This window comes from Xyrauchen texanus, chromosome 11 (assembly GCF_025860055.1).
Source record: "Xyrauchen texanus isolate HMW12.3.18 chromosome 11, RBS_HiC_50CHRs, whole genome shotgun sequence".
NCBI lineage: Eukaryota > Metazoa > Chordata > Actinopteri > Cypriniformes > Catostomidae > Xyrauchen > Xyrauchen texanus.
The window spans coordinates 37,000,744-37,011,305 of NC_068286.1; positions in this window are offsets into that span (position 1 = coordinate 37,000,744).

A 10,562-nucleotide genomic window follows, 5' to 3' on the forward strand; every position below is an offset into this window, starting at 1 on the left:
GAATTAATGCAAAGATGCCTGATTTTGTCCCAAAATGATGAGTTTTTTCTTTTTGCATTATTGTAAACAGGATTTTTGCTTGTTAATACAAACTGAGGGTTGAGTCAGAATGATTGTCTGTTGTAACTGACAGCATGTCACAGCTGCTGTTGATAGCGATATGTATTGCACTGAACTTGGAACATTCCTTTAAAAGCAAAACATCTTTTGTATTTTTTGTGCATGGAGATATGATGCTTGTTACGATCCCTTGTTGTCTGCCCCGTGTTTTCTGTTTCACTCATCACTGATCACGTTCCATGTCACGTTTTCCTTGTTGTCCGCCCCGTGTTTCACTGTCCTTGTATAAACTACACTTCCCTTCATTCCTGGCCCTCTGTGTTATTGTCCGCACCTGCAACAAATGATCAATAAATGTTTTCCCTTTCCTTTGTCGATCGTTATCATTTCATGTTCGATGTTCACTCTTGTTCTGCTGATGCTCCTGATGTTTGCCCTAGATGTTTATTCGTGTTTGTTCGAGGTTTCCTTGCCCTTCGTGGATGTTCTCTACCTGTATACTCGTGAATGTCATTCCGTGCTTTAGTTTAATTTTCCCATCGTGGACTTTTATTTTGTTCCTGTGTTTGTTTCTTTGTTATTGCTTGTTAATAAAAACCGCATTTAGATCCGAACCTCCCGTCTGCCTTCTCCTGCATTCCACACATTCATAACAATGCTATTCTCACTTGATGTTTAAAAAGACAAGTTCCCTCCCACAACATCAAATTTGACTTAATTTTTTAAATTAAAGAAACCTACAGTATTTTGATAAAGAAAACATCCACATTACTTTCCTGCACAGAAACACATTGGGTTGCAAGGTGTATAGGCCAGTTAATATGGACATGCTCCACACGACATCTGTCTTTCCTAGCACCTCATTACTCAAGGTCCCAAATATCAACAGAAGACCACATAATAATAATTATAAAAAATATATTTATATATATATATATATATATATATATATATATATATATATATATATATATATATATATAAAATTAAACTCTATTTGGTGATTGTAACTGTTAACAAGTAAATAACATTCTACTGACATGAATAAAATATTACATCAAGGGGAATAAGCCTTTCTGTTTACCAGTACTCTGATTCAATTTAAGGTGCGTTAATAGATTTTTTCAAGGAAAAGTATGCAAAAAAATTTTTAAATAAAAAGTTCCTACTCCCTTTAAGATATTAATGAAGTTTCCTGAGATATCTCACGGTCTCTGTGACAGCTGTAGACTTTGTAAACAGCAACAAATAAATAAATAAAAACAACAACAAAAACCTTTGTCTGTGCGCTGCAGACATTGATGATTTTCAACTGTCAATCATTTTGCTCATTATCATAGAGTTGTTTTTGAAGAGGATCATTGAGGCTATGTTGAATTTGACAGCCACAGGAACAACGCTGCTCTTCTGCTCGGTTTTGTTCAAAAAATTATCTTCGGAGGGCGGGGTTTTGTAATGAGGGGTGTGGCTAATTCAACAGCTCAGTCACATGAAAGCTTCAGAACGCTGACAGCACCATAACAGAATTTCTAAAATAACAAAATATTAAATAAATCACATCCTGCTCTTTTTTCTCAGTTATTGTCTCTCTTTTAATAGTGTTTTAATACAACCAATAATACAAATAAAAAATGTATTAAAAAAAAAAAATCGCTAACGAAACAATCATTAGAGCAAACGTCTTGACGCTTGCTTTGTAAAATGATCTCATCATATGCTTAAACTGATATCATCTCAAACTCAAATGACTTGCTTTTTTCAACAGAAAACACATTTATTAATAGAGATATGATGTTGGTTTGTCCATAAAATGCAAGTGAACGGTGACTAAATTTTGAAGCTACAAAAAGGACATAAAGGACTGCATAAAGGTAATACATAAGTCTCCGGTGGTTTAATCCTTGAACTACTTGCATTTATTATACTTTTAATTCGTCTTGTTTAAATTCTGCCTACTTCAATTCTCCTATTAGGCCTATCATATCTGTAATTGAACAGGACATTCTCTGTGAATGAGCACCACAGAATGATGGCAGCTGTGACATTGTAGCACAGTCCCTGTCAACCATAGCAACTGGATTCCTCCACTCTCCCTATCTGTATCCAGATAGCACTGCAGAACTCAGGGCAGAATTCAAGATAACCTGAAATGGATACTGCTACAGCTTGAGCAATATAATAAAAACGGAGTACAAAATATCACATTGTTACTGTGGTTGAAATGACATGGACAGGGTAATTAAAGTTCACTTTAGTAAATTGCATTTTGAGTTTGAAGACTTACTTTACACATATGACTAATATAAAATGCCATTCAAAGATCTACATTGAAAATCTGGAACTCAACCCGAATGTTAACCTGGAGTGGGAGTGGTGTAGTGGCTAAAGCACAGGGCTGTTAATCAGAAGGTCACAGGTTCTAACCCCACGGCCACCACCATTGTGTCCTTGAGCAAGGCACTTAACTCCAGGTTGCTCTGGGGGGATTGTCCCTGTAATAATTGCACTGTAAGTTGCTTTGGATAAAAGCGTCTGCCAAATGCATAAATGTAAATGAAATAAAAGTAATGTTTTAGGATTTGGAAAAATTTCAAACAGAAATGTTATGATGCAAAATGAATAAGAAATATTAAAGATTCTGCACTACTTATAGGCCTCTAATCAATTATGCAAATGTTTGATATTGACCACATTTTGTGACATTGATTCAAGGACCCCCAATATAAAAAGCTAGTTAGGCCTACTGATTAATTAAATAAATAAATAAACATTATTCACATAATATCAGATCATTAGTTAAACGTTCATTCAAATTGCTAGAAATGTCATGTCTTATCAAATTGATATGCTTAATATTCTGTCCTCAAACTCCCTGCAGTACCTATACAAACCTCTATTATGAACACCCTGGCACTACACTTAAGGTAACAATTGCAGGTTACCACTTTTTTCAGTGTTTGACAAACTACTCATAATGTTTAAACAACTACACAAATAACTATGTTCAGGTCTTGATCTTTGAGGTTGTTGGTTACACTATGGTCAAACTATCCTTTTGAAACATGAAATTCAGAGAACAGTTACTTTTTGTTGACAATAGCAGAATTTGCTGTAGTTCCATGGCATCTACCATAAAGCTTATCAGAAAACAGAACAAAAAGTGTTAAATTGATGCAACAAAGTCAGGCAAGGATGTCCAGTACTGTCTCTATGATGCTGCCATTTAAATGTAGTCATTGAAGACAAATGAATACCAACTAACCTCGATATTACATTCACTTCATTTATAGCTGGCAGAGCACAAATGGAGATGAAGACAATACAATTTCTGCATCACTCAATCATAGAAAATGAATGTAAATACAGTCTAGTCTCTGATAGGCAACATTACCCTCATACTTCCTATGAGATTAACATCTGTAAAGGCACAGAGGCTCATTTTGTATCATATTTAATAGTCAAAAACAACAGAATAATACAATGTCACACAGCAACTAACAACACAGAAACTGAAAGGTTTTCCACAAATGACAAGGCCTTCATAAAACCAAAAGAGAAATTTTGAATAATGCACTGGCCTTTGAAGCTTCATAGATGACACAAAAGCACAATAAAACTCATATGACATGCACTTTCACAACTTCTGTATAGCTTTGTGTTGGGAACAAACTGAAATGTAATTATTTTAACTTTATAAAAATATTTTTCTCCAGTGAACTCTTAACTAGAAAACCACAGTGACCGGATGATTGAATCACTGAGTTGAATGGATCTGTAAGATTTGTGAATAAATCATTCAGGCCAGTTTTGTGAACAAGAACTGATTTATTAAAAAGAACAATATGCCTGCAAATCAGACACCACCAGTTCTTTCATTAATGTATAAGGAGAGCCAAGGCAAATGTAGAGGTTTACAGAATTATAATCTTAATTTCGGACTGTCCGTCACACAAAGCTTCAGAGGACTTGAAATATAGTGCACAAGTCCTAATTTATTTTGCTGTTAGTAGACTATAAGGAATGGCAAACTTTGTGTGGTTTGTATTAATGTTTTTTATTTCTTTTTTCATCATACAAACATTAATATTTCCAGACATGTAAAACACAGATAGGTACAGAGAGAGAGAGAGAGAGAGAGAGAGAGAGAGAGAGAGAGAGAGAGAGAGAGAGAGAGAGAGAGAGAGAGAGAGAGAGAGAGAGAGTAAAATAAGATGGCCTGATATCTTAACTTAGGAGGTTGTCATATATCTTCAGGACTTTTGTTAGATAGTTGTTGGCTGGTTTGACTGATGATATAATGTCTTTGATCTGATTGAACCTACACAAGATAAAACAAGTCAGCAAAAGCAAATGACTGACAACATCAACAATAATGTACTGAGAATACCTTTTCCATGTGAACATTATTGAAGTTGTTGGTAATATTTGCATTTCCTTGACCATGCACTATGGTAATTAATTAGTGATCTTGAGAAAATTGCTTTAAAGAAATATATGATTTATTCAAAATAATATTCCCACTCTTGGCACCATTGAGAATGGTATGTCAAGTCTTGGAAAACATCCAGGTATAAAAGTAAAAATCAGTTTGTGGTGGAGAGATGTTTTGTGATGCAATACTCCAGTCACAATCTTTTTAAAAAGACTGAATATTTCCAATTAATTCCTAATTGATTTTTTCTTGCCTGATTATATAAGGAAAGTTGTTGAAATTCACAACACGCTAGAGACCCAGAGATCTCACAACATTTCTGATCAGAGAAACCTCATCTAATGCAGAAGGTTTAAAAAGGAATGTTCCAGATTTAGTAAAAGTTAAGCTCAATCGACATTTGTGGCATAATGTTGATTACCACAAAAATACATTTTAAAATGAATTTACAATGGAAGTGAATGGGGTCAAATTTTTGGAGGGTTTAATCACAGAAATGTGAAGCTTATAATTTTATAAAAGAACTTGCATGAAGTGTTCTGTAAAAAAAAACAAACATATTATTTGAGCTGTAAAAATTTTTAAATGGTCATTTTTACAGTCATTTTATGGTTTGTTGACATTACATTGTCATGATAACGAAGTTGTAAAATTGGCTGTAACTGTAAAAGAGGAACGAGGCAAAATCAAATTTTGTGGTAATCAACATTATGCCATAAATGCTGTCGATTGAGCTTAACTTGTACTGAACACGGAATATTCCTTTAACTCCACCAGTTAAAAACATTCAAATTCATTGTCAACAAATAAAGTGAATTGCTAGCAAACCTTGTATTTCCTAAATGACTGCTGAAATCCTGTATATCAAGCGGTCCAAAGGGATAGTCTGGGGTAATCCTTAGGATTAACTTAAACTTTTCGAATGCTTTCACACTTGAAAAGATCATGTGAACTCTGAAATTAAAAGAAAAAAATCACTACAAGAACAAAACAGGTGCTTGCAACTGCATTTACCTGGCAACTTATATCATTACAAATGTCCTTAAAAATACAAATTCTTGATGTCCTTTGCACGTTCAGGAGTGCTATTAGAGAAGCTTGTTCAAAGTGGCTGAAAACTAGCATTCTTTAGCGATAAAAACAATGCAAGTTCTCACGTCAACATGCAGGCCTCTGTCAGCGAGCTCCTCTCATAGCACTCATGAACACAGACGACGATAAGCAAAACTTATCATATGACATGCAAGTCACTTTTATGATACTTTAAGAACTTTCTTTTAAGCTTTACAAGTGAGGCACTGCCATTCACAACACGAAAAGACATGTAAAATGTGATATTCAAAAAAAATATATATATATATATTTTTAAATCTACTTTTGTTTTCATTTTTGGCTGAACCATTCCTTTATAAAAGAGTAAAAGATAGTAATTGTCTGATGAAAGATGCAACATACTGTGTGTCCACACAGTTGATCCTCGGAATGCGAAGCTTCAATCCTCCACACTTCTTCAGCCGATGGATCTCCTCACCTAAGAGCCTCAGACGAGCCACCACCAAACTGATGTCATGGAGCAGCTGTTAAGAAATCAGACAACACTGAGACGTCTCACCTTGTTCTAATATTTTAGTCAGACTGGAATCGACAGAGACCAGAATACTTTTAACGCAGGGGAGCATGACCCCCTTAAGCCTACTGAACCAGACAGGTATACAGGTTGAAGTTAAATTCAAGGACTTTGAAGTGCTTTTCAAGAAAATTCTTATTTGTTTTCTAGGACTATGCTCGAGATGTCACTAAAACAAATTCTTTATTTATTCATTTTAAATAAAAACACTTATTCCTTCAGTTAATTTATTTTTATAAAACACCACTTATTACAAGTACAACGTACAACGTAATGTGCATCTTTAACTACATTTTCTCACAGTAACAATTATTGGTTCAATCATGACAAAATTAATGTGCAATTGTTGTGTGCTCCCTTAAAATGCGCCTCGCTTTTCAACAAAAGTGAATTACTGGGTCTGTAAACAGTAGTCCATATGACTCTTGTGCTATGTTCCATGTTTTCTAAAGTCACACAACAGATTTATGTGAGGAACTGACCGAAATTGCAAATGGCTCATTCTCAAAAACAATTTGACTTTCCAGCTTACAAAATATAAAAATGTTCCGTTCAGTTCAGTTTTTGCCTATAAACACTGAGGGTAAACATTTTATAACACGTTGACATTATTTTTATTCATAAAGGACAACTTATCTGTTGTTCTTTCTTTTACTATTCAATTTTGTTTCACGAATGAAGCAAGTTAACACTAAGGGGAGGATTAAATGGGTTACAACACCACAATGGGGTACAACACCAAATAGGTTTGTGTGAAAATATTAGTTCAAATGTGAATTAATAACTTTTTAACATGCTGGGGGAAAAAAAAAAATCACTAAATGCATATTACATTTATTTTATTAATGATTTTAATGTTAAAACGTACAAATAAAAATAAAAGTTTTATCAATTGGACACCAATCTGTTTCCATGTCTGGAAACATCAATGCCATGAAATTAGGGGACAAACATTATTTTTATATTATTTAAATGAATATTGATTTTGTTGAGCTTTTTTTGCCCACGTATTCGGCCTTGCACTAATGCTTTAATTAAAAATAATTACAAAAGAAATACCTAAATATCTTCACATATCATAGAAGTGGTGTAACAGATGAAGATTATAATTTTTTTCAGGCAATTGACAATTTAAAATATATTTTCTAAAACAATTGCAAACCACAGTCATTTCATATCATTTAAGGTTAGGTTATAGAATGATACCTTTAAAAAAATATATAATAATAAAAATATTGCTATTTGAAAGCTTTATCATGACTGAAAACGTCCAGGGACATGTTTGTCAACATATTTTGATATTGACCCAAATGTTGTCAGAAATAACCTATTTTGTGAGACACCAAGCTGTCTTTACACAAGGGGGCGCTAGATGGCTCACAAAACTGAATTCTCCATTGATCAGCATTCAAATCTCAGAATGTTTTAAATCTCATCTAATTTTTTCACACGCTGCCTACTTCAGCAGTGGTCTATCCTTTTATTAAACGATTTAAGCAACGTATTTAAAAAATTTCTATAATTTAAAAAACTTTTAAGCACCTCTTAAAGAAAATAGCCATTTTCAAGGGTATTACAGGACTTAAATTTGAAAAAGCCAAATTCAAGTACTTGAAGCACCTTGTACGAACCTTGGGTATTCTTGATTTAAGTAAAGAATGATTACTTACTCAAATGTACAGAGATTCCCTTTATATTTAAATGTTGCAAATGTCCTTTTGACAATGTTTATTGTTGAAAAAGATTTGCACATTTTATTTCTTATTGTAATTTGATGTTACATAGTTGACAGTATAGTTTTGAAGTCTCAGAGAAGAGAATGTAAACATATCCAATCTCCAGATCTCCATCTTGGACTACTGAGTTAGAACCACGGTTTTCAAACTGGGAGGCGATGAGATTGATGATAATTTCAGAGTAAAATCAAAAGATACATAAATACAATAAAAATGTATCATGAAGGTAAATGGCGTTATTATACGGTTCATGTCAAGAGAACATGCAGATCATGCAAGAGCACATCCATGTACCAGCTGAGCCAGCTCTGATCTCTCCGCTGGCACGCGGAAGTCCTAGACTCTCTCTCAAAAATGCGCTCTCAAATAAACTACGCTGCTCTATAAAACCCCCCTGTTCTCGCTCAGGGAGGGAGCTTAAAACGTTTACTATGTATTCGCAAATCTATTATAAAGCCACACAGCTCTGCCCCTGTTCATTCATAATCTGCTTCTGCAGACGTGTTATATCAAGGGAGAAACCATACAGGAGATTGAGTATTCAGTAATACATGGTTAAATTCATATTGTAAGAATGATATTCTGATGTAATTGGCATGAGCAAATAAATCCATCAATTAAAGATCTGTTGTGACTGATATCTTGTCACCTCAGTGGAAAACAGCTGCACAAATGTATCTAGGGCACAGAAAATCTAAAAATATGCGGAACAAAATCACGTGTGTCCATTATTACGAGTTCAACATGATATTGGGTTGATGTGTCATCATCTGTTTGTGACAAGTGAAGTTTCACAGAGATGGAGACTGACTCATGTGCTGTGAGTTTATCACAAATGTAAGCTAAAAATGTATCCCATTGTCATGAGGACAAACTGGCATTTGAATAAAAATTATACAGAATACGGTTTCATTTTATTAATAGAAACATTTATAGCTGTTAATCATGCATCAGTGTTTAACGCATTGGCCGAATGATTGTGTCAAGACTGAATTAAATGTTATTGATCATCATTGGTGAATTGCTCTAACACCTGAAATATGATGTAGCTTGATATTATTTTCAGTAGAGGAAAATACCTGATAAAACAAGTGGCCAGAATACACCAGCTGTCTTATATTTCGTTTTTTTTTTTTTTTACATTTATTTGTGATTTAGTATTTACTTTGCAATTGTAAAGGCCTATACATCATTATTGCATGTTTGTAAATCTGAAAGAAAAAACTATAATTCACCAAAAATTGTGTGTGGGCTGGTCAAGGAGGGCACGGTCTTGTAAATTTTCACAGAGGGGGGCTTACTGTCCAAAACTTTGAAAACCTCTGAGTTAGGATATGTATTTTTATAAAAAATTATCAAAACAATAAAAGCTTGTGTACAATTATGGGAGCAAATGTATAGCTAATCTGCTATTGCAAGTATGTAAACAGAGCATTAGTCATTACCTCTGGTATATGTCGTGTAGTAGGGTACTTCTGCGCCCACTGAGTTTGAGACTGATGGTGCAGTGCGAGTAACTTGTGAACCATGCTTGCATGACACTCAGACTTGTCCACTTAAAAAATTATTAGAAAAATAGATCAAATGGAATTCAAAAGATGCTCTGTAATAAATAAAACATTACAATGTTCTTTCACCATCCAACTGCATCTGGAAGGATATGTCTATATTTCGCACCACATCCTCAGTCATCCATTCCTTTCCTGACAGACAAGAGGGCATTTTGAGCTACTTTTATAACACATGATAATCAGATTTATTTAATTTTTTTGGGTGTAATTATACAACAATTGTGAACTCACCTGCAGATGTACAGTGTTGTGAAGGAAGGTAAACAAAACCCCACTTTCATCTGACTCATCCAGACGCCATTCATTCAAACTGAAAGACAGAACAAGATTAAACTCGAAGCATAGTTAAAAAAATTATTGTATAACTTATGAATATATAGAAATATGACCAGTTATTTAGAGTGTGATGTTAAAGGGCTGATTGGAACTGTTTGGAGAAAAAAAAAAAAAAAAACAGCACAAACAAAGAGATTCCCATTACAAATTCGTTATTTTTTTCTGCATTTCTGGGTTTGGAATGCAGAAAACGAAAGCAGGTAAAACTACTATAGTGGTCAATGGGAGAAACCACAGCAAATATTATGTTTGTGTTCCCACATGCTCTAACAGCGAATAGCCAAAGTGATCTTGCTTCTTTTCATATCAAACGCCATTATCATGTCAAATTAATGATTATGTTTTGAAACATTACCTAATTAAATGTATACTTACATTTTGGATTTTGAGCAGCTTGTGATTTCCAGACACATGTATAACTGGGGTTTAACAAAGTTTATTACGCCTCATTCGGTGCTTTATCTCTAAAGCCTTTTTTTTTTTTTTTTTTATCAGAATAAAACTTGCCCTCTCTCCCTTCATGAGAGCACATGCATGTTAAACAGACTATGCTAGACGGAGAGACATGAATTTTTAGTCCTATAAAATTAAACTGTTGATTTTTTTGGTTCCAATGTGTGGATTACCGCTTTTCTAGGGTGACCATATTCTGGTTTTCCAAAAAGTGGACACCTTTTATTTTTTGCAGCAGGGGTGGGAGGTGGAATAACAGGGTTCAAAACAGTGTTACTATGAATGCAAAGTTTAATACAGTGAAAAAGACACCCTATTAGCATAACATAAATATATATAAATAAATA